The 25,946-nt window shown below is 37.4% G+C and overlaps 2 non-coding genes across 2 annotated transcripts; both read left to right on the top strand.

Annotated features, from left to right (window-relative positions):
• Positions 1–253: 253 nt before the first annotated feature.
• On the top strand, positions 254–361 carry LOC148575163 (small nucleolar RNA R71). Its single transcript, XR_015906643.1, has one exon. It is a non-coding gene; the product is annotated as a small nucleolar RNA R71 (small nucleolar RNA).
• Positions 362–14,680: 14,319 nt separating this feature from the next.
• Positions 14,681–14,788, top strand: LOC148575162 (small nucleolar RNA R71). The gene has a single exon (XR_015906328.1). It is a non-coding gene; the product is annotated as a small nucleolar RNA R71 (small nucleolar RNA).
• Positions 14,789–25,946: the final 11,158 nt, after the last annotated feature.

The following is a 25,946-nucleotide window of genomic DNA, read 5'->3' as shown; positions in this document are numbered from 1 at the left end:
ATATTTTATTCTGAGCCAATATGGCATTCAGAGTATCAATCTCAAGAACTCCCTTCTTCATAGGCGTCCCATTATTCACAGGATTCCTTTCAGAAGTGTACGTGAACTGGTTATTTGCAACCATGTCAATGAGTTCTTGAGCTTCTGCAGGCGTTTTCTTTAGGTGAATGGATCCACCTGCAGAGGTATCCAATGACATCTTAGATAACTCAGACAGACCATCATACAATATATCCAGGATGGTCCATTCTGAAAGCATGTCAGAAGGACACTTTTTGGTCAGTCCTTTGTATCTCTCCCAAGCTTCATAGAGGGATTCACCTTCTTTCTGTCTGAAGGTTTGAACATCCACTCTAAGCTTGCTCAGCTTTTGAGGAGGAAAGAACTTGGCTAAGAAAGCCTTGACCAGCTTATCCCAAGAGTTCAGGCTATCCTTAGGTTGAGAGTCCAACCATATTCTAGCTCTGTCTCTTACAGCAAATGGGAAAAGCATGAGCCTGTAGACTTCAGGATCTACTCCATTAGTCTTAACAGTATCACAGATCTGCAAGAATTCAGTTAAGAACTGAAAAGGATCTTCAGATGGAAGTCCATGAAACTTGCAGTTCTGCTGCATCAGAGAAACTAATTGAGGTTTCAGCTCAAAATTGTTTGCTCCAATAGCAAGAATGGAGATGCTTCTTCCATGTAAATTGGAATTAGGTGCAGTGAAGTCACCAAGCATTCTCCTTGCATTATTATTATTTTCAGCTGCCATCTTCTTTTTCTGTTTGATAATTTCTGACAAGTGCTTGCTGGTTTGTTGTAATTCAGCTTCTCTTAGTTTCCTCTTCAGAGTCTTTTCAAGTTCTGGATCTGCTTTAACAAGAATATTCTTGTCCTTGCTCCTGCTCATATGACAAAGAAGAGGGCACAGAAAAATAATAATAATAGAGATCCTCTCTTTTTTTTTTTTTTGAGAGTGAGGGAGAGATGTTAGTAGATGAATAAACAAATAGAAGGAGATGAGAGAGAAGAGAATTTTCGAAAATTATTTTTGAAAAAAGAGTTAGTGATTTTCGAAAATAGTTTTTGAAAAAGGTTAGTAATTTTCGAAAAATAAAAATTTAAAATAATTAGTTAATTAAAAAGAAATTTTGAAAAAAAGGGGGGGAGATATTTTCGAAAATGAGAGAGAGAGAGTTAGTTAGGTAGTTTTGAAAAAGATAAGAAACAAACAAAAAGTTCGTTAGTTAGTTGAAACAAATTTTGAAAATCAATTTTGAAAAGATAAGAAGTTAGGAAGTTAGAAAAGATATTTTGAAATCAAATTTTTGAAAAAGATAAGATAAGAAGATATTTTTGAAAAGATATGATTGAAATTAATTTTGAAAAAGAGATTTGATTTTTAAAATCACAATTAATGACTTGATTCATAAGAAATCACAAGATATGATTCTAGAACTTAAAGTTTGAATCTTTCTTAACAAGCAAGTAACAAACTTGAAATTTTTGAATCAAAACATTAATTGTTATTTTTATTTTCGAAAATTATGATATAAAATTAAGAAAAAGATTTTTGAAAAATATTTTTGGAATTTTCGAAAATAACTAAGAATTTTGAAAAAGATTTGATTTTTGAAAAAGATAAGATTTTCAAATTGAAAATTTGATTTGACTCATAAGAAACAACTTGACTTTAAAAATTTTTGAAAAAGTCAACTCAAATTTTCGAATTTGATGAGAGAAAAAGGGAAAGATATTTTTTTGTTTTTTGAATTTTTAATGAAGAGAGAGAAAAACAAGAAAAATGATGCAATGCATGAGAATTTTTAGATCAAGACATGTGATGCATGCAAGAATGCTATGAATGTCAAGATGAACACCAAGAACACTTTGAATGTCATGATGAACATCAAGAACATATTTTTGAAAAATTTTTAATGCAAAGAAAACATGCAAGACACCAAACTTAGAATTCTTTAATGCTTAGACACTAAGAATTCAAGAATGCATATGATAAACATGAAAAGACACAAAACAAAAAATCATCAAGATCAAACAAGAAGACTTGCCAAGAACAACTTGAAGATCATGAAGAACACTATTAATGCAGGAATTTTCGAAAAAAAAAATGCAAGATGCACATGCAATTGACACCAAACTTATAACATGACTCAAGACTCAAACAAGAAACAGAAAAATATTTTTTATTTTTATGATTTTCTAATTTTTTTGGATTTTTCGAAAATTATTTGTAAAAGAAAAAAATAAGGATTCCAAAATTTTTAATATGAATTCTAGGAATCTTGCCATGTTAGTCTAAAGCTTCAGTCCAGGAATTAGACATGGCTCACTAGCCAGCCAAGCTTTCAATAAAAGCTCCGGTCCAAAACACTAGACATGGCCAATGGCCAGCCAAGCTTCAGCATTTTAACATCAGAGTATATTGCTCTTGATAACAAATTGCAAGCCTCAGTCCAAATAAATTTAGACATGGCTTTACAGCCAGCCAGGCTTCACATGCTTCATGAAACACTAGAATTCATTCTTAAAAATTTTGAATAAAATTTTTGAAAACATTTTTATATTATTTATTTTTTTTTTTCGAAAACAAAGGAGAAAATTTTGAAATATTTTTGAAAAATTTTTGAAAACAAAACAAAAAGAAAATTACCTAATCTGAGCAAGAAGATGAACCGCCAGTTGTCCAAACTCAAACAATCCCCGGCAACGGCGCCAAAAACTTGGTACGCGGAATCATGATTACACTTTAATTATGTAGAGTTCATTGCTCTTTCTTTCCCTGGAAATGGCGCCAAAAACATGATGCCAAAACCACGGTTCACAACTCCATGTAACTGACCAGCAAGTACACTGGGTCGTCCAAGTAATACCTTACGTGAGTAAGGGTCGAATCCCACGGAGATTGTTGGTATGAAGCAAGCTATGGTCACCTTGCAAATCTCAGTTAGGCAGATATAAATTGATAATGGTGTTTTCGAATAATAATTAATAGAATAGGGATAGAAATACTTATGTAATTCATTGGTGAGAATTTCAGATAAGCGAATGGAGATGCTTTCGTTCCTCTGAACCTCTGCTTTCCTGCTATCTTCATCCAATCAGTCTTACTCCTTTCCATGGCTGGCTTTATGTGAAACATCACCACTGTCAATGGCTACTTTCGGTCATCTCTCGGGAAAATGATCCAATGCCCTGTCACGGCACGGCTAATCGTCTGGAGGCATCACCCTTGTCAATGGCTTCATCTTATCCTCTCAGTGAAAATGGTCAACGCACCCTGTCACGGCACGGCTATTCATCTGTCGGTTCTCGATCATGCTGGAATAGGATTTACTATCCTTTTGCGTCTGTCACTAACGCCCTGCAATCGCGAGTTTGGAGCTCGTCACAGTCATTCATTCATTGAATCCTACTCGGAATACCACAGACAAGGTTTAGACCTTCTGGATTCTCTTGAATGCCGCCATCATTCTAGCTTACACCACGAAGATTTCGATTAAGAGATCTAAGAGATACTCATTCAGTCGAAGGTAGAACGGAAGTGGTTGTCAGGCACGCGTTCATAGGGAATGATGATGATTGTCACGTTCATCACATTCAGGTTGAAGTACGAATGAATATCTTAGAAGCGAAATAAGATGAATTGAATAGAAAACAGTAGTACTTTGCATTAATCTTTGAGGAACAGCAGAGCTCCACACCTTAATCTATGGAGTGTAGAAACTCTACCGTTGAAAATACATAAGTGGAAGGTCCAGGCATGGCCGAGATGGCCAGCCCCCTAAAACGTGATCAATAGTCTCCTAAGATGAACAATGGATTAAAACTGAGACCAAAGATACCTAATACAATAGTAAAAGGTCCTATTTATAATAAACTAGCTACTAGGGTTTACAGAAGTAAGTAATTGATGCATAAATCCACTTCCGGGGCCCACTTGGTGTGTGCTTGGGCTGAGCTTTAACTTTCCACGTGAAGAGGCCATTTGTGGAGTTGAACGCCAGGTTTTGATCCATTTCTGGCGTTCAACTCTGGTTTTTGATCCCTTTCTGGCGCTGAACTCTAGAATTGGGCAGAGAGCTGGCGTTGAACACCAGTTTGCGTCATCTAAACATGGGCAAAATATGGACTATTATATATTGCTGGAAAGCCCTGAGTGTCTACTTTCCAACGCAATTAGAAGCGCGCCATTTCCAGTTTTGTAGCTCCAGAAAATCCACTTTGAGTGCAGGGAGGTCAGAATCCAACAGTATCAGCAGTCCTTCTTCAACCTCTGAATCTGATTTTTGCTCAAGTCCCTCAATTTCAGCCAGAAAATACCTGAAATTACAGAAAAACACACAAACTCATAGTAAAGTCCAGAAATGTGAATTTAACATAAAAACTAATGAAAACATCCCTAAAAGTAACTAGATCCTACTAAAAACATACTAAAAACAATGTCAAAAAGCGTATAAATTATCCGCTCATCAGACATCCAGGGATTTCCAGCAATATATAATAGTCCATATTTTTCCCGAGTTTAGATGACGCAAACTGGCGTTGAACGCCAGTTCCATGTTGCAATCTGGCGTTCAGCGCCAGAAACAAGTTGCAAAGTGGAGTTCAACGCCAGAAACACGTTACAAACTGGCGTTCAACTCAAAGAATGACCTCTCCACGTGTAAACTTCAAACTCAACCCAAGCACACACCAAGTGGGCCCTGGAAGTAGATTTCTGCATCATTTACTTATTTTTGTAAACCCTAGTAACTAGTTTAGTATAAATAGAACTTTTTACTATTGTATTTGACATCTTTGGATTATCTTTTGATCCTTTGATCACGTTTTGGGGGCTGGCCTCTCGGCCATGCCTGGACCTTGTTCTTATGTATGTTCAACGGTAGAGTTTCTACACACCATAGATTAAGGTGTGGAGCTCTGCTGTTCCTCATGAATTAATGCAAAGTACTACTGTTTTTCTATTCAATTCAAGCTTATTCCTATTCTAAGATATCCATTCGCACCCAAGAACATGATGAATGTGATGATTATGTGACGCTCATCATCATTCTCACTTATGAACGCGTGCCTGACAAACACTTCCGTTCTACATGCAAACAAGCTAGAATGAGTATCTCTTGGATATCTAATACAGAGGACCGAGTCCGAGATATTAGAATCTTCGTGGTATAAGTTAGAACCCATGGATGGCCATTCTTGAGATCTGGAAAGTCTAAACCTTGTCTGTGGTATTCCGAGTAGGATCTGGGAAGGGATGGCTGTGATGAACTTCAAACTCGCGAGTGCTGGGCGTAGTGACAGACGCAAAAGGAGGGTGAATCCTATTCCAGCATGATCGAGAACCTCCAGATGATTAGCCATGCAGTGACAGCGTATCGGACCATTTTCACAGAGAGGATGGGAAGTAGCCATTGACAACGGTGATGCCCTACACAAAGCTTGCCATGGAAAGGAGTAGGACTGATTGGATGAAGACAGCAGGAAAGCAGAGGTTCAGAGGAACGAAAGTATCTCTATACGCTTATCTGAAATTCTCACCAATGATTTACATAAGTATCTCTATCTTTATTTTCTGTTTATTTATTATTATTATTCGAAAACTCCATAACCATTTAATATCTGCCTGACTGAGATTTACAAGATGACCATAGCTTGCTTCATACCAACAATCTCCGTGGGATCGACCCTTACTCACGTAAGGTTTATTACTTGGACGACCAAGTGCACTTGCTGGTTAGTTGTGCGAAGTTGTGAAGTTATGTTTGGACCATGGTATTGTGCACCAAGTTTTTGCGCCATTTCCAGGGAGAGAATGAACAACAAATTTTACAACCTGAGTAACAATTTCGCATACCAAGTTTTTGGCGCCGTTGCCGGGGATTGTTCGAGTTTGGACAACTGACGGTTCATCTTGTTGCTCAGATTAGGTAACTTTATTTTAATTTTAAGTTTTTGTTTTTATTCTCTTAATTTTCGAAAAATTTTAAAAAAAATTTCCAAAAAAATAATAAAATATAATTTTCTTTAGAATTTTTAAGAATGAATTCTAGAGTTTCATGAAGCACGTTGAAGCCTGGCTGGCTGTAAAGCCATGTCTAATTCATTTGGACTGAGGCTTACACTTATCAGTATATGAAGTTGGATGAAGTATCAGCTGTTGTATGACTGATTTGTATTCTAAAGCTTGGCTGGCCATTGGCCATGTCTAGTGTTTTGGACCGGAGCTTTCACTGAAAGCTTGGCTGGCTAGTGAGCCATGTCTAATTCCTGGACTGAAGCTTTAGACTAAGAGTGCAAGATTCCTGGAATTCATATTAAAAATTTTGGAATCCTTATTTTTCTTTTTCAAATAATTTTTGAAAAATACCAAAAAAATTCATAAAATCATAAAATCAAAAATATTTTTGTGTTTCTTGTTTGAGTCTTGAGTCAAATTTTAAGTTTGGTGTCAAATGCATGTTTTTATTCTTCTTGCAATTTTTTCGAAAAATCATGTTTATGTGTTCTTCATGATCTTCAAGTTGTTCTTGACAAGTCTTCTTGTTTGATCTTCATACTTTCTTGTTTTGTGTCTTTCTTGTTTTTCATATGCATTCTTGAATTCTTAGTGTCTATACATGAAAAACTTCTAAGTTTGGTGTCTTGCATGTTTTTCTTTTCTTAAAAATTTTTCAAAAATAAGTCTTGATGTTCATCTTGACATTTAAAGTGTTCTTGGTGTTCATCTTGACATTCATAGCATTCTTGCATGCATTCATTGTTTTGATCTAAAACTTTCATGCATTGAGTCTTTTTCATATTTTTCTCTCTCATCATTAAAAATTCAAAAATAAAAAAAATTATCTTCCCTTTTTTTTTCTCTCATAATTTTCGAAAATTTGAGTTGACTTTTTCAAAACTTTTTAAATTTAGTTGCTTCTTATGAGTCAAATCAAATTTTCAAATTTAAAAATTCTATCTTTTTCAAAATCTTTTTCAAAAATCAAATCTTTTTCATTTTTCTTATTTATTTTCAAAAATTTTAAAAATATTTTTCAAAAATATTTTTCTTAATTTTATCTCATAATTTTCGAAAAAAATTATCAACAATTAATGTTTTGATTCAAAAATTTCAAGTTTGTTACTTGCTTGTTAAGAAAGATTCAAACTTTAAGTTCTAGAATCATATCTTGTGATTACTTGTGAGTCAAGTCATTAATTTTGATTTTAAAAAATAAATCTTTTCCAAAACTAATTTTAATCATATCTTTCCATCATATCTTTTAAATCTTATCTTTTTCAAAAATTTGATTTCAAAAATATCTTTTCTAACTTCTTATCTTCTTATCTTTTCAAAATTGATTTGCATATCTTTTTCAACTAATTAATTGACTTTTTATTTATTTCTTATCTTTTTCAAAACTACCTAACCACTTTTTCCTATCTAATTTTCGAAAATACTTCCCTCTTTTTCAAGTTTCCTTTTTTATTAACTAATTATTTTAATTTTAATTTAATTTCAATTTCAATTTTCGAATTTTTAACTTTAATATTTAATTTTATTTTATTTTAATTTTTGAAATTCCCTCTCTCTCATCTCCTTCTATTTATTTATTCATCTACTAACACCTCTCCTCACCCAAAAAAATTCGAACCCCTTCTTCTCCTCTAAGATCGAATTCTTCTCTTCTTCATTCTCTTTCTTCTTTTCTTCTACTCACAGAAGGGAACCTCTATACTGTGGTAAAAAGGATCCCTATTATTATTTTCTGTTCCCTTCTTTTTCATATGAGAAGGAGTAAGGACAAGAACATTCTTGTTAAAGTAGACCCTGAACCTGAAAGAACTCTGAAGAGGAAACTGAGAGAAGCTAAAATACAACAATCCAGAGACAACCTTACAGAAATTTTTGAAAAGAAAGAGGAGATGGCAGCCGAAAATAATAACAATGCAAGGAAGATGCTTGGTGACTTTACTGCACCAAATTGCAATTTACATGGAAGAAGCATCTCCATCTCTACCATTGGAGCAAGCAATTTTGAGCTGAAACCTCAATTAGTTTCTCTAATGCAACAGAACTGCAAATTTCATGGACTTCCATCTGAAGATCCCTTTCAGTTCTTGACTGAATTCTTGCAGATCTGTGATACTGTTAAGACCAATGGGGTAGATCCCGAGGTCTAAAGGCTTATGCTTTTCCCGTTTGCTGTAAGAGACAGAGCTAGAATATGGTTGGATTCTCAACCTAAGGATAGCCTGAACTCTTGGGATAAGCTGGTCACGACTTTCTTAGCCAAGTTCTTTCCTTCTCAAAAGCTTAGTAAGCTTAGAGTGGATGTTCAAACCTTCAGACAGAAAGAAGGTGAATCCCTCTATGAAGTTTGAGAGAGATACAAGCAACTGACCAAAAAGTGTCCTTCTGACATGCTTTCAGAATGGACCATCCTGGATATATTCTATGATGGTCTGTCTGAGTTATCAAATATGTCACTGGACCATTCTGCAGGTGGATCCATTCACCTAAAGAAAACGCCTGCAGAAGCTCAAGAACTTATTGACATGGTTGCTAACAACCAGTTTATGTACACTTCCAAGAGGAATCCCGTAAGTAATGGGATGCCTCAAAGGAAGGGAGTTCTTGAAATTGATGCTCTGAATGCCATATTGGCTCAGAACAAACTATTGACTCAGCAAGTCAATATGATTTCTCAGAGTCTGAATGGAATGCAAGCTGCATCCAACAGTACTCAAGAGGCATCTTCTGAAGAAGAAGCTTATGATCCTGAGAACCCTGCAATAGCAGAGGTAAATTATATGGGTGAACCTTATGGAAATACCTATAACCCCTCATGGAGAAATATCCCAAATTTCTCATGGAATGATCAACAAAAGCCTCAACAAGGCTTTACTAATGGTGGAAGAAACAGGTTTAACAATAGTAAACCTTTTCCATCATCCACTCAGCAACAGACAGAGAATTCTGAGCAGAATCCATCTAGCTTAGCAAATTTAGTCTCTGATCTATCTAAGGCCACTCTGAGTTTCATGAATGAAACAAGGTCCTCCATTAGAAATTTAGAGGCACAAGTGGGTCAGCTGAGTAAGAAGATCACTGAAACTCCTCATAGTACTCTCCCAAGCAATACAGAAGAGAATCCAAAGAGAGAGTGTGGTACGTGGAATTGTGATCCCTGGTAATGGCTCCAAAAACTTGGTGCTCTAATCTTAATTCATAATTTGTCACAACTCCGTGTAGCTGACCAACAAGTGCACTGGATCGTCCAAGTAATAAAACCTTACGTGAGTAAGGGTCGATCCCACGGAGATTGTCGGCTTGAAGCAAGCTATGGTCACCTTGTAAATCTCAGTCAGGCGGATATCAAATGGTTATGAAGTTTTCGAATACTAATAATAAATAAACAGAAAATAAAGATAGAAATACTTATGTAAATCATTGGTGAGAATTTCAGATAAGCGTATAGAGATGCTTTCGTTCCTCTGAACCTCTGCTTTCCTGCTGTCTTCATCCAATCAGTCTTACTTCTTTCCATGGCAAGCTTTCTGTAGGGCATCACCGTTGTCAATGGCTACATCCCATCCTCTCTGTAAAAAAGGTCCAAATGCTCTGTCACGACACGGCTAATCATCTGGAGGTTCTCGATCATACTGGAATAGGATTCACCCTCCTTTTGCGTCTGTCACTATGCCCAGCACTCGTGAGTTTGAAGTTCGTCACAGCCATCCCTTCCCAGATCCTACTTGGAATACCACAGACAAGGTTTAGACTTTCTGGATCTCAAGAATGGCCATCCATGGGTTCTAACTTATACCACAAAGATTCTAACATCTCGGACTCAGTCCTCCGTATTAGATATCTAAGAGATACTCATTCTAGCTTGTTTGCATGTAGAACGGAAGTGGTTGTCAGGCACGCGTTCATAAGTGAGAATGATGATGAGCGTCACATAATCATCACATTCATCATGTTCTTGGGTGCGAATGGATATCTTAGAAGCGGAATAAGTTGAATTGAATAGAAAAATAGTAGTACTTTGCATTAAATCATGAGGAACAGCAGAGCTCCACACCTTAATCTATGGAGTGCAGAAACTCTACCATTGAAAATACATAAGTGATGAAGGTCCAGGCATGACCGAATGGCCAGCCCCCATGATCTAAGAACTAAACGTCCAGAGATGAACTAAAAAATCCTAAGATGTAAATACAATAGTAAAAAGTCCTATTTATACTAAACTAGCTACTAGGGTTTACAGAAGTAAGTAATTGATGCACAAATCCACTTCCGGGGCCCACTTGGTGTGTGCTTTAGCTGAGCTTGAAGTTTACACGTGGAGAGGTCATTCTTGGAGTTGAATGCCAGTTTGTAACGTGTTTCTGGCGTTGAACTCCACTTTGCAACTTGTTTCTGGCGCTGAACTCCAGACTGCAACATGGAACTGGCGTTCAACGCCAGTTTGCGTCATCTAAACGCGGGTAAAGTATGGACTATTATATATAGCTGGAAAGCTCTGGATGTCTACTTTCCAACGCAATTGGAAGCGCGCCATTCTAATTTCTGTAGCTCCAGAAAATCCACTTTGAGTGCAGGGAGGTCAGAATCCAACAGCATCAGCAGTCTTTCTTCAACCTCTGAATCTGATTTTAGCTCAAGTCCCTCAATTTCAGCCAGAAAATACCTGAAATCATAGAAAAACATACAAACTCATAGTAAAGTTCAGAAATGTGAATTTATCATAAAAACTAATAAAAACATCCCTAAAAGTAACTAGATCCTACTAAAAACATACTAAAAACAATGCCAAAAAGCGTATAAATTATCCGCTCATCACAACACCAAACTTAAACTGTTGCTTGTCCCCAAGCAACTGAAAATCAAATAGGATAAAAAGAAGAAAATATACTATAAATTCCAAACTATCAATGAAACATAGCTCCAATCAGATGAGCGGGACTTGTAGCTTTTTGCCTCTTGAATAGTTTTGGCATCTCACTTTATCCATTGAAGTTCAGAATGATTGGCATCTATAGGAACTCAGAGTTCAGATAGTGTTATTGATTCTCCTAGTTCAGTATGTTGATTCTTGAACACATCTACTTTATGAGTCTTGGCCGTGGCCCTAAGCACTTTGTTTTCCAGTATTACCACCGGATACATAAATGCCACAGACACATAACTGGGTGAACCTTTTCAGATTATGACTCAGCTTTGCTAAAGTCCCCAATTAGAGGTGTCCAGGGTTCTTAAGCACACTCTTATTTTTGCTTTGGACCTTGACTTTAACTGCTCAGTCTCAAGTTTTCACTTGACACCTTCACGCCACAAGCACATGGTTAGGGGCAGCTTGGTTTAGCCGCTTAGGCCAGGATTTTATTCCTTTAGGCCCTCCTATCCACTGATGCTCAAAGCCTTGGGATCCTTTTTATTTACCCTTGCCTTTTGGTTTTAAGGGCTATTGGCTTTTTCTTCTTGCTTTTTCTTTTTCTTTCTATTATTTTTTTTTGCTATATTTTTTTTTCTGCAAGCTTTTGTATTCACTGCTTTTTCTTGCTTCAAGAATCATTTTTATGATTTTTCAGATTATCAAATAACATGTCTCCTTTTTCCTTATTCTTCAAGAGCCAACATATTTAACATTCATAAACAACAACTTCAAAAGACATATGCACTGTTCAAGCATTCATTCAGAAGACAAAAAGTATTGTCACCACATCAATATAATTAAACTAAGTTCAAGGATAAATTCGAAACTCATGTACTTGTTCTTTTGAATTAAAATATTTTTCATTTTAAGAGAGTTGATGGATTCATATTCATTACTTTAAGGCATAGACACTTAGACACTAATGATCATGTAATAAGACATAAACATAGATAAACATTAATCATAAGAAAACGAAAAACAGAAAATTTAAGAACAATGAATGAGTCCACCTTAGTGATGGTGGCGTTTTCTCCTTGAGAAACCAATGATGTCCTTGAGCTCTTCTATGTCTCTTCCTTGTCTTTGTTGCTCCTCCCTCATTGCTCTTTGATCTTCTCTAATTTCATGGAGGATGATGGAGTGCTCTTGATGTTCCACCCTTAGTTGCTCCCAATAATTGTGTGGAGGAAAATGTATCCCCTGAGGTATCTCAGGGATCTCTTGATTTGTAGTTAAATGTTCTACCACTGAGCTATAGACCCTTGAGATGAATCTCTCCATCTCCTATGACTCGGAGGTGGAAGCTTTTGTCTTCCCTTTCCTTTTTCTAGAGGTTTCTCCGGTCTTAGGTGCCATCAATGGTAATGGAAAAACAAAAAGCTTATGCTTTTACCACACCAAACTTAGAATTTTGCTCACCCTCGAGCAAGAGAAGAAAGAAAAGAAGAAGAAGAAGAAGAGAAAATATGGAGGAGAGGGAGGTGTGGGAAGGGTTCTTGGAAAAGAGTGATATAAGATTATGAGGAGGTAAGGTGAGTGGAGGTATGTGGGGATCCTGTGGGGTCCACAGATGCTGAGATGATCCTGTGGGGTCCACGGATCCTGAGGTGTCAAGAATTTACATCCCTGCACCATTGAGGCATGTAAAATGCCTTTGCATGCAATTCTGGCGTTTAAACGCCGAATTGATGCTTGTTCTGGGCGTTCAACGCCCAGATGTAGCATGTTTTTGGCGTTGAATGCCAGTTCTATGCTTGTTTCTGGCGTTCAGTGCCAGCTTTCCTCAGGGTGCATTCCTGGCGTCTGAACGCCAGGATGTTGCTTATTTCTAGCGTTCAACGCCAGATCCATGCTCTGTTCTGGCGTTGAACGCCAGCCAGATGCTCCTTACTGGCGTTTAAACGCCAGTAAGTCCTTCCTCCAGGGTGTGATTTTCCTTCTGCTGTTTTTGATTCTGTTTTTAATTTTTATATTTATTTTGTGACTCCACATGATCATGAACCTAAGAAAACATGAAAGAACAATAAGAATGAAAATAAAATTAGATAAATAAAAATTGGGTTGCCTCCCAACAAGCGCTTCTTTAATGTCAATAGCTTGACAGTGGGCTTTCACTCAGCCACACAGGTGATCAGGTCAATTTTATAGACTTCCCAACACCAAACTTAGAGTTTGACTGTGGGGGCTCTGGTTGACTCTGCAGTGAGAGAAGCTTTTCATGCTTCCTCTCCATGGTTACAGAGAGAGATCCTTGAGTTTTAAACACAAGGTTGTCCTCATTTAGTTGAAGGATCAATTCTCCTCTGTCCACATCAATCACAGCTCTTGCTGTGGCTAGGAAGGGTCTTTCCAAGGATGATGGATTCATCCTCATCCTTCCCAGTGTCTAAGATTATGAAATCAGCAGGGATGTAAAGGCCTTCAACCTTTATTAGCACGTCCTCTACTTGTCCTTAAGCCTATTTTCTTGAATTGTCTGTCATCTCTAATGAGATTCTAGCAGCTTGTACCTCAAAGATTCTAAGTTTCTCCATTACAGAGAGTGGCATGAGGTTTATTCCTGACCCAAGGTCACATAGAGCCTTCTCAAAGGTCATGGTGCCTATGGTAGAAGGTATTAGGAACTTTCCACGATCCTGTTTCTTCTGAGGCAATCTCAGTTGATCCAATGCATTTAGTTCATTGATGAACAGGGGAGGTTCATCTCCCCAAGTCTCATTACCAAATAAATTGACATTCAGCTTCATGATTGCACCAAGGAACTTGGCAACTTGCTCTTCAGTAACATCCTCATTCTCTTCAGAAGAGGAATACTCATCAGAGCTCATGAAGGGCATAAGGAGGTTCAATGGAATCTCTATGGTCTCTAAATGAGCCTCAGATTCCTTTGGTTCCTCAAAGGGAAACTCCTTGTTGATCACTGGACGTCCCAGGAGGTTTTTCTCCTTGGGATTCACGTCCTCCCCTTCCTCCTTGGATTCGGCCATGATGGTTATATCAATGGCCTTGCAATCTCTCTTTGGATTCTCTTCTGTATTGCTTGGGAGAGTACTAGGAGGGGTTTCAGTGATCTTCTTACTCAGCTGGCCCACTTGTGCCTCCAAATTTCTAATGGATGACCTTGTTTCATTCATGAAACTCAGAGTGGCCTTAGATAGATCAAAGACTAAATTTGCTAAGCTAGATGGATTCTGCTCAGAATTCTCTGTTTGTTGCTGAGTGGATGATGGAAAAGGTTTACTATTGTTAAACCTGTTTCTTCCACCATTATTAAAGCCTTGTTGAGGCTTTTGTTGATCCTTCCATGAGAAATTTGGGTGATTTCTCCATGAGGGGTTATAGGTGTTTCCATAAGGTTCACCCATATAATTTACCTCTGCTATTGCAGGGTTCTCAGGATCATAAGCTTCTTCTTCAGAAGATGCTTCTTGAGTACTGTTGGATGCAGCTTGCATTCCATTCAGATTCTGAGAAATCATATTGACTTGCTGAGTCAATAGTTTGTTCTGAGCCAATATGGCATTCAGAGCATCAATTTCAAGAACTCCCTTCCTTTGAGGTGTCCCATTACTTACAGGATTCCTCTCAGAAGTGTACATAAACTGGTTGTTAGCAACCATGTCAATAAGTTCTTGAGCTTCTGCAGGCGTTTTCTTTAGGTGAATGGATCCACCTGCAGAATGGTCCAGTGACATCTTTGATAACTCAGACAGACCATCATAGAATATATCCAGGATGGTCCATTCTGAAAGCATGTCAGAAGGACACTTTTTGGTCAACTGTTTGTATCTTTTCCAAGCTTCATAGAGGGATTCACCATCTTTATGTTTGAAGGTTTGAACATCCACTCTAAGCTTGCTCAGCTTTTGAGGAGGAAAGTACTTAGCCAAGAAGGCCGTGACCAGCTTATCCCAAGAGTTCAGGCTATCTTTGGGTTGAGAGTCCAACCACACTCTAGCTCTGTCTCTTACAGCAAACGGGAAAAGCATAAGCCTGTAGATCTCAGGATCAACCCCATTGGTCTTAACAGTATCACAGATCTGCAAGAATTCAGTTAAGAACTAAAAAGGATCTTCAGATGGAAGTCCATGAAACTTGCAGTTTTGTTGCATCAGAGAAACTAGTTGAGGTTTCAGCTCAAAATTGTTTGCTCCAATGGTAGGAATGGAGATGCTTCTTCCATGTAAATTGGAATTTGGTACAATAAAGTCACCAAGCATCTTCGTTGCATTATTATTATTTTCGGCTGCCATCTCCTCTTCTTGTTCGAAAATTCCTGTAAGGTTGTCTCTGGATTGTTGTATTTTAATTTCTCTTAGTTTCCTTTTTAGAGTCTTTTCAGGTTCAGGATCTGCTTCAACAAGAATATTCTTGTCCTTGCTCCTGCTCATATGAAAAAGAAGGGAACATAAAATAATAATAGGGATCCTTTTTACCACAGTATACAGGTTTCCTTGTGTGAGTAGAAGAAAAGAAGAATAAGAATGAAGAAGAGAAGAATGGATAATCGAAACACAAAGGTGAGGATAGGAGCAGAGATATGAGATGAAAAGAAGTGTTAGTAAGTAATTAAATAAATAGAAGGAGATGAGAGAAAGAAATTTTCGAAAATAATTTTTTTGAAAAGGGGTTGATGATTTTCGAAAATTAAAGGGGAAATAAAATTAAAATTTAAATTTAAACAATTAATTAACTAAAAAGAATTTTTGAAAAAGAGGTAGGTATTTTTGAAAATTAGAGAGGGAAGAGTAGTTAGGTGGTTTTGAAAAAGATAAGAAACAAACAAAAAGTCAATTAGTTAGTTGGAAAAGATTTGAAAATCAATTTTGAAAAGATAAGAAGTTAAGAAGTTAGAAAAGATATTTTAAAATCAAATTTTTGAAAAAAGATAAGATAAAAAAAGATATGATAGAAAGATATGATTAAAAAGATATGATTTTGAAAAAGATAAGATAAAAAAATATTTTTGAAAAGATATAATTGAAATTAGTTTTGAAAAAAAGATTTGATTTTTAAAATCACAATTAATGACTTGATTCACAAGAAATCACAAGATATGATTCTAGAACTTAAAGTTTGAATCTTTCTTAACAAGTAAGTAACAAACTTGAAATTTTTGAATCAAAACATTAATTGTTGATAATATTTTCGAAAATTATGAGATAAAGTTAAGAAAAAGATTTTTGAAAAATATTTTTGAAATTTTCGAAAATAAATAAGGAAAATGAAAAAGATTTGATTTTTGAAAAAGATTTTGAAAAAGATAAGATTTTTAAATTGAAAATTTGATTTAACTCATAAGAAACAACTAGATTTTAAAAATTTTTGAAAGAGTCAATCCAAATTTTCGAAATTTATGAGTGAAATAAGGGGAAGATATTTTTTTATTTTTGAATTTTTAATTATGAAAGAGAAAAACATGAAAAAGACTCAATGCATGAGAATTTTAGATCAAAACAATGAATGCATGCAAGAATGCTATGAATGTCAAGATGAACACCAAGAACACTTTGAAGATTATGATGAACATCAAGAACATATTTTTGAAAAAATTTTTATGCAAAGAAAACATGCAAGACACCAAACTTAAAAATTTTTCATGTATAGACACTATGAATGCAAGAATGCATATGAAAAACAAGAAAAGACACAAAACATGAAAATGCAAAGATCAAACAAGAAGATTTACCAAGAACAACTTGAAGATCATGAAGAACACTATGAATGCATGAATTTTTCAAAAATTTTATGCAAGATTTAAAACATGCAATTGACACTCAACTTATAAACTGACTCAAGACTCAAACAAAAAACACAAAAATATTTTTGATTTTATGATTTTATAATTTTTTTTGGATTTTTTTTCGAAAATTATTTGAAAAAGAAAAATAAGGATTTCAAAATTTTTAATATGAATTCCAGGAATCTTGCACTCTTAGTCTAAAGCTTCAGTCCAGGAATTAGACATGGCTCACTAGCCAGCCAAGCTTTCAATGAAAGCTCTGGTCCAAAACACTAGACATGGCCAATGGCCAGCCAAGCTTTAGAAGATACAAATCAGTCATACAATAACAAATTTGATTAGCAACAACTAGCTTGCTCTTGTAATGATAATTTGGAAGCCTCTGTCCAAATGAATTTAGACATGGCTTTACAGCCAGCCAAGCTTCAACATGCTTCATGAAACACTAGAATTCATTCTTAAAAATTCTGAAGAAAAATATATTTTTGAAAATAAATTATAATTTTTTTTGAAAAGAAAACGAAAAGAAAGTTACTTAATCTGAGCAACAAGATGAACCGTCAGTTGTCCAAACTCGAACAATCCCCGGAAATGGCGCCAAAAACTTGGTACGCGAAATTGTGATCCCTGGTAATGGCTCCAAAAACTTGGTGCTCTAATCTTAATTCATAATTTGTCACAACTCCGTGTAGCTGACCAGCAAGTGCACTGGGTCGTCCACGTAATAAAACCTTACGTGATTAAGGGTCGATCCCACGGAGATTGTCGGCTTGAAGCAAGCTATGGTCACCTTGTAAATCTCAGTCAGGCGGATATCAAATGGTTATGAAGTTTTCGAATACTAATAATAAATAAACAGAAAATAAAGATAGAAATACTTATGTAAATCATTTGGTGAGAATTTCAGATAAGTGTATAGAGATGCTTTCGTTCCTCTGAACCTCTGCTTTCCTGCTGTCTTCATCCAATCAGCCTTACTCCTTTCCATGGCAAGCTTTCTGTAGGGCATCATCGTTATCAATGGATACATCCCATCCTCTCTGTGAAAAAGGTCCAAATGCTCTGTCACGGCACGGCTAATCATCTGGAGGTTCTCGATCATACTGGAATAGGATTCACCCTCCTTTTGCATCTGTCACTATGCCTAGCACTCGCGAGTTTGAAGTTCATCACAGCCATCCCTTCCCAGATCCTACTCGGAATACCACAGACAAGGTTTTGACTTTCCGGATCTCAAGAATGGCCATCCATGGGTTCTAACTTATACCACGAAGATTCTAACATCTCGGACTCGGTCCTCTGTATTAGATATCTAAGAGATACTCATTCTAGCTTGTTTGCATGTAGAACGGAAGTGTTTGTCAGGCACGCGTTCATAAGTGAGAATGATGATGAGCGTCACATAATCATCACATTCATCATGTTCTTGGGTGCGAATGGATATCTTAGAAGCGGAATAAGTTGAATTGAATAGAAAAACAGTAGTACTTTGCATTAAATCATGAGGAACAGCAGAGCTCCACACCTTAATCTATGGAGTGCAGAAACTCTACCGTTGAAAATACATAAGTGATGAAGGTCCAGGCATGGCCGAATGGCCAGCCCCCATGATCTAAGAATTAAACGTCCAGAGATGAACTAAAAAATCCTAAGATGTAAATACAATAGTAAAAAGTCCTATTTATACTAAACTAACTACTAGGGTTTACAGAAGTAAGTAATTGATGCACAAATCTACTTCCGGGGCCCACTTCGTGTGTGTGCTTGGGCTGAGCTTGAAGTTTACACATGGAGAGGTCATTCTTGGAGTTGAACGCCAGTTTGTAACGTGTTTCTGGCGTTGAACTCCACTTTGCAACTTGTTTCTGGCGCTGAACTCCAGACTGCAACATGGAACTGGCGTTCAACGCAAGTTTGCGTCATCTAAACTCGGACAAAGTATGGACTATTATATATTGCTGGAAAGCTCTGGATGTCTACTTTCCAACGCAATTGGAAGCGTGTCATTCTGAGTTCTGTAACTCCAGAAAATCCACTTTGAGTGCAGGGAGGTCAGAATCCAACAGCATCATCAGTCCTTCTTCAACCTCTGAATCTGATTTTAGCTCAAGTCCCTCAATTTCAACCAGAAAATACCTGAAATCATAGAAAAACACACAAACTCATAATAAAGTCCAGAAATGTGAATTTATCATAAAAACTAATAAAAACATCCCTAAAAGTAACTAGATCCTACTAAAAACATACTAAAAATAATGCCAAAAAGCGTATAAATTATCCGCTCATCAGAGTGCTAGGCCATTGATATAACCATCATGGCCGAACCTACAGGGGAGGAAGAAGACGTGAATCCCAGTGAGGAAGACCTCCTGGGACGTCCAAAGATCAATAAGGAGTTTCCCTTTGAGGAACCAAAGGACTCTGAGGCTCATCTAGAGACCATAGAGATTCCATTGAACCTCCTTATGCCCTTCATGAGCTCTGATGAGTATTCTTCTTCTGAAGAGAATGAGGATGTTACTGAAGAGTAAGCTGCCAAGTACCTTGGTGTAATCATGAAGCTGAATGCCAAATTATTTCGTAATGAGACTTGGGAAGATGAACCTCCTTTCTCATCAATGAACTGAGTGATCTGGATCAACTGACATTGTCTCAGAAGAAACAGAAACCTGGAAAGTTCCTAATACCTTGTGCCATAGGCACCATGACCTTTGAGAAGGCTCTATGTGACCTTGGGTCAGGGATAAACCTCATGCCACTCTCTGTAATGGAGAAACTGGAAATCCTTGAGGTACAGGCTGCCAATTTCTCATTAGAGATGGCAGATAAATCTATGAAAATGGCTTATGGACTAGTAGAGGACGTGTTAGTAAAGGTTGAAGGCCTTTACATCCCTGCTGATTTCATAATCCTAGACACTGGGAAGGATGAGGATGAATCCATCATCCTTGGAAGACCCTTCCTAGCCACAGCAAGAGCTGTGATTGATGTAGACAGAGGAGAGTTAGTCCTTCAACTAAATGAGGACAACCTTGTGTTTAAAACTCAAGGATCTCTTTCTGTAACAATGGAGAGGAAGCATGAAAAGCTTCTCTCAGTACAGAGTCAACTAAAGTCCCCACAGTCAAACTCTAAGTTTGGTGTTGGGAGTCTATAAAATTGACCTGATCACCTGTGTGGCTCCATGAGAGCCCACTGTCAAGCTATTGACATTAAAGAAGCGCTTGTTGGGAGGCAACCCAATTTTTATTTATCTAATTTTATTTTTATTTTTATTGTTCTTTCATGATTTATTAGGTTCATGATCATGTGGAGTCACAAAATAAATACAAAAATTAAAAACAGAATCCAAAATAGCAGAAGAAAAATCACACCCTAGAAGAAGGACTTACTGGCGTTTAAACGCCAGTAAGGAGCATCTGGCTGGCGTTCAACGCCAGAACAGAGCATGGATCTGGCGCTGAACGCCAGAAAGATGCTGCACATGGGCGTTGAACGCCCAGAACAAGCATCAATTCGGCGTTTAAACGCCAGAATTGCATGCAAAGGTGATTTACATGCCTAATTGGCGCAGGGATGCAAATCCTTGACACCTCAAGATCTGTGGACCCCACAGGATCATCTCAGCATCTGTGGACCCCACAGGATCCCCACCTACCTCCATATCTTCTTCTTCTTCTACTATTCTTTCTTCTTTTGCTCGAGGGCGAGCAACATTCTAAGTTTGGTGTGGTAAAAGCATAGTTTTTTTTGTTTTTCCATAACCATTGATGGCACCTAAGGCCAGAGAAACCTCTAGAAAGAGGAAAGGAAAGACAAAAGCTTCCACCTCCGAGTCATAGGAGATGGAGAGATTCATCTCAAGGGTCTATAGCTCAGTGGTAGAACATTTGACTGCAAATCAAGAGATCCCTGAGATACCTCAGGGGATACATTTTCCTCCACACAATTATTGGAAGCAACTAAGGGTGGAACATCAAGAGCACTCCATCACCCTCCATGAAATTAGAGGAGCAACAAAGGCAAGAAAGAGACATAGAAGAGCTCAAGGACATCATTGGTTCCTCAAGAAGAAAACGCCACCATCACTAAGGTGGACTCATTCCTTGTTCTTAAATTTTCTATTTTTCGTTTTCTTATGTTAAATGTTTATCTATGTTTGTGTCTTATTACATGATCATTAGTGTCTAAGTGTCTATGCCTTAAAGTAGTGAATATGAATCCATCACCTCTCTTAAATGAAAAATGTTTTAATTCAAAAGAACAAGAAGTACATGAGTTTCGAATTTATCCTTGAACATAGTTTAATTATATTGATGTGGTGACAATACTTTTTGTTTTCTGAATGAATGCTTGAACAGTGCATATGTTTTTGAAATTGTTGTTTATGAATGTTAAATATGTTGGCTCTTGAAGAATAAGGAAAAAGGAGACATGTTATTTGATAATCTGAAAAATCATAAAAATGATTCTTGAAGCAAGAAAAAGCAGTGAATACAAAAGCTTACAGAAAAAAGAATGTGAAAAATAGCGAAAAAAAAAGAGAAGCAGAAAAAGCCAAAAGCTCTTAAAACCAAAAGGCAAGAGCAAAAAGCCAATAACCCTTAAAACCAAAAGGCAAGGGTAAATAAAAAGAATCCAAGGCTTTGAGCATCAGTGGATAGGAGGGCCTAAAGGAATAAAATCCTGGCCTAAGCGACTAAACCATGCTGTCCCTAACCATGTGCTTGTGGCGTGAAGGTGTCACGTGAAAACTTGAGACTGAGCGGTTAAAGTCAAGGTCCAAAGCAAAAAAAGAGTGTGCTTAAGAACCCTGGAAACCTCTAATTGGGGACTTTAGCAAAGCTGAGTCACAATCTGAAAATGTTCACCCAGTTATGTGTCTGTGGCATTTATGTATCCGGTGGTAATACTGGAAAACAAAGTGCTTAGGGCCACGGCCAAGACTCATAAAGTAGCTGTGTTCAAGAATCAACATACTGAACTAGGAGAATCAATAACACTATCTGAACTCTGAGTTCCTATAGATGCCAATTATTCTGAACTTCAATGGATAAAGTGAGATGCCAAAACTATTCAAGAGGCAAAAAGCTACAAGTCCCGCTCATCTGATTGGAGCTATGTTTCATTGATATTTTGGAATTTATAGTATATTCTCTTCTTTTTATCCTATTTGATTTTTAGTTGCTTGGGGACAAGCAACAATTTAAGTTTGGTGTTGTGATGAGCGGATAATTTATACGCTTTTTGGCATTGTTTTTACATAGTTTTCAGTATGATTTAGTTAGTTTTTAGTATATTTTTATTAGTTTTTAATTAAAAATCACATTTCTGGACTTTACTATGAGTTTGTGTGTTTTTCTGTGATTTCAGGTATTTTCTGGCTGAAATTGAGGGACCTGAGCAAAAATCAGATTCAGAGGTTGAAGAAGGACTGCAGATGCTGTTGGATTCTGACCTCCCTGCACTCAAAGTGGATTTTCTGGAGCTACAGAACTCCAAATGGCGCACTTCCAATTGAATTAGAAAGTAGACATTCAGGGTTTTCCAGGAATATATAATAGTTCATACTTTGTTCGAGTTAAGACCACGCAAATTGGCATTGAACGCCAGTTCCATGTTGTAGTCTGGCGTTCAGCGCCAGAAACAAGTTGCAAAGTGGAGTTCAACGCCAGAAACACGTTACAAACTGACGTTCAACTCCAAGAATGACCTCTCTACGTGTAAACTTCAAGTTCAACCCAAGCACACACCAAGTGGGCCCCGAAAGTGGATTTCTGCATCATTTACTTATTTCTGTAAACCCTAGTAACTAGTTTAGTATAAATAGAACTTTTTACTATTGTATTTGACATCTTTGGATTATCTTTTCCTTTGATCACGTTTTGGGGGCTGGCCTCTCGGCCATGCCTGGACCTTGTTCTTATGTATGTTCAACGGTAGAGTTTCTACACACCATAGATTAAAGTGTGGAGCTCTTCTGTTCCTCATGAATTAATGCAAAGTACTACTATTTTTCTATTCAATTCAAGCTTATTCCTATTCTAAGATATCCATTCGCACCCAAGAACATGATGAATGTGATGATTATGTGACGCTCATCATCATTCTCACTTATGAACGCGTGCCTGACAAACACTTCCGTTCTACATGCAAACAAGCTAGAATGAGTATCTCTTGGATATCTAATATAGAGGACCGAGTCCGAGATATTAGAATCTTCGTGGTATAAGTTAGAACCCATGGATGGCCATTCTTGAGATCCGGAAAGTCTAAAGCTTGTCTGTGGTATTCCGAGTAGGATCTAGGAAGGGATGGCTGTGACGAACTTCAAACTCGCGAGTGCTCGGCGCAGTGACAGATGCAAAAGGAAGGTGAATCCTATTCCAGCATGATCGGGAACCTCCAGATGATTAGCCATACAGTGACAGTGCAACGGACCATTTTCACAGAGAGGATGGGAAGTAGCCATTGACAACGGTGATGCCCTACACAAAGCTTGCCATGGAAAGGAGTAGGACTGATTGGATGAAGACAGCAGGAAAGCAGAGGTTCAAAGAAACGAAAGTATCTCTATACGCTTATCTGAAATTCTCACCAATGATTTACATAAGTATCTCTATCTTTATTTTCTGTTTATTTATTATTATTATTCAAAAACTCCATAACCATTTAATATCTGCCTGACTGAGATTTACAAGATGACCATAGCTTGCTTCATACCAACAATCTCCGTGGGATCGACCCCTACTCACGTAAGGTTTATTACTTGGACGACCCAGTGCACTTGCTGGTTAGTTGTGCGAAGTTATGAAGTTATGTTTGGACCATGGTATTGTACACCAAGTTTTGGTGCCATTGCCAAGGAGAGAACGAACAACAAATTTTACAACCTGAGTAACAATTTTGCATACCAAGGATCACAAGAGCAGGTTTTCAATCCATCCAGGAAGCATCAAGATGTATCAAGATCTAAAAACGATGTTCTGGTGGCCGAGAATGAAGAATGATGTGGTGTTGCATGTTTCTAAGTGTTTGACTTGTCAGAAAGTTAAAATTGAGCACCAAAGACCATCAGGAACCCTACAGCCTTTAGAGATTCCGCAATGGAAGTGTGAGAGTATTGCAATGGACTTCGTGTCGGGCTTACCTAGGACTTGGACTGGTTATGACGCTGTTTGGGTGATTGTGGATCGATTGACAAATTCGGTTCACTTTCTCCCCATTCGAATGAGTTGTACGTTGGAGGGGTTAACACATCTGTATATTAAAGAGATTGTGCGGTTGCATGACGTGCCTTCCATCATTATATCTGACAAAGATTCTCATTTCACCTCAAGATTCTGGGGAGCCTTTCAGTGAGCATTTAGGACTCAATTGAGCTTAAGCACTGTATATTACCCTCAAACAGATGGTCAATAAGAGAGAATGATTCAAACCCTTGAGGATATGCTGAGAGCTTCTGTTTTGGACCAGCCAGCGAGCTGGGATCGGTACATGCCACTAGTGAAGTTTGCATATAACAATAGCTACCATGCGAGCATTGGAATGGCTCCGTATGAGGTTCTGTATGGGAAAACATGTCAGTCTCCGCTATGCTGGTATGAAGCTGGAGAAAGAAGCTTGTTAGGGCCGAAAATGATAGCTGAGACCACGGAATAAATAAAGAAGATCTGGAGCCGAATGCTTGTAGCACAAAGCCGTCAGAAGAGTTATGCTTATCAAAGGCGGAAGCCTTTGGAGTTTAAGGAAGGAGAGCATGTCTTTCTGAAGGTTACTCCAACAACGGGAGTGGGAAGAGCCATTAAAACGAAGAAACTGAATCCCCGTTACATCGGACCATTTGAGATTCTGAAGAGAATTGGACCAGTGGCTTATAGGATTGCTTTATGCTGCATCTTTCGAACCTACACGAAGTATTTCACGTGTCGCAGCTTCGAAAGTATACTCCTGATGCAAGTCATGTTCTGGAGCCGAATCAATTCAAGTGAGAGAGGATCTGACGCTTCCAGTAATCCCAGTTAGGATCGATGACACCAGCATCAAACATTTGCGCAGAAAGGAAGTATCATTGGTGAAAGTGGCTTGGAGTCGGGCTGGTATTGAAGAGAATACTTGGGAGCTCGAATCAGATATACAGAAGGACTACCCACACATCTTTTCAGGTAACTAAATCTGAATTTTGAGGGCAAAATTCTTTGTTAGGTGGTTAGGATGTAAATCCCGTAAAATTAGTAAATAATTAGTCAATAAATTAAATTTTTTAAAAAATTAGAAATGTGATTTTTATATTAAAATAGAAAAGATCTCATTAAAATAAAAATTTTAAAACTAATTTCAAAGAATTTGGCCCAAGATTAAGCCGAACCGGTCGAACCGGGTCCAAAATGGGCCCAAGGCACAACTCAGCCCATTAACCTTTAATGAACACAGCTTCCCCTTTCTCTTTGCTCTTCATTCACGCTGCACAACAAGGGAAGAAGGGGGAAAAGCTTTCAAACCCTAACCTTATGAACAAACCACCATATCCCCTCACTCCGAGCTCCGATCGCCGCACCATTTGCAGCCACGCGACCATCGCGTCGAGCTCTACAAATCTATCGGAACAATTTCATAGGTAAGCCTTATTCTCACTTCAGTTTCTCTACCCCTTGAATCTCAAAAATTAGTGAGTATCTATATTGAGATTTTGTTGAATTTGGTACTCTAAGTTCGATTTAGCTTGCGGAACTTATTGCGCTTGGTTCATTTGGTTTGTAGGTACGGTAAGGATCATTAACCCTAGCTATTTCTTGATTTGAGTAGGTTGGGTATTGAGTTTTGGGTATGTATATGCTATATATATGTTAGGTGTGTATATATGTATGATATGGAGTCCTTAGAGCCATTGGAAGCTTGATTGGGAACTTGGTTGGTGTTAGAGCTAAATTTTGGTGTTGAAGCCTTGTCTTTTGCCTAACTAGGTTGCCTTAGATAATACATGGAAATCGGCCAAAGTATGGTTTAGGTTTCACGTATTTATTATATAATGTTCTGTGAAAACTTAGGCTAGATGACCATAGGATAGGTTGGAATGAATGAGTATGTTTAATACATAGCTCCTTGATGATGAATGTGATATAAAATTGAGTGTTTGCTGCATGATTATTGTTTATAATGATGCTAGGTTGTTAGGTGATAAGTTGATGATGATGATGATGATGATGATGATGATGATATGAGTAAATAGGAATAGTTAGTAGTATATTAATGATTTTGTTAACATTATTGGG

Source organism: Arachis ipaensis, chromosome B2 (assembly GCF_059453495.1).
Source record: "Arachis ipaensis isolate K30076 ecotype BB chromosome B2, ASM5945349v1, whole genome shotgun sequence".
Classification (NCBI taxonomy): Eukaryota; Viridiplantae; Streptophyta; class Magnoliopsida; order Fabales; family Fabaceae; genus Arachis; species Arachis ipaensis.
Note: the sequence above shows the minus strand (reverse complement) of the source record. Positions and strands in the feature narration are given on the sequence as shown.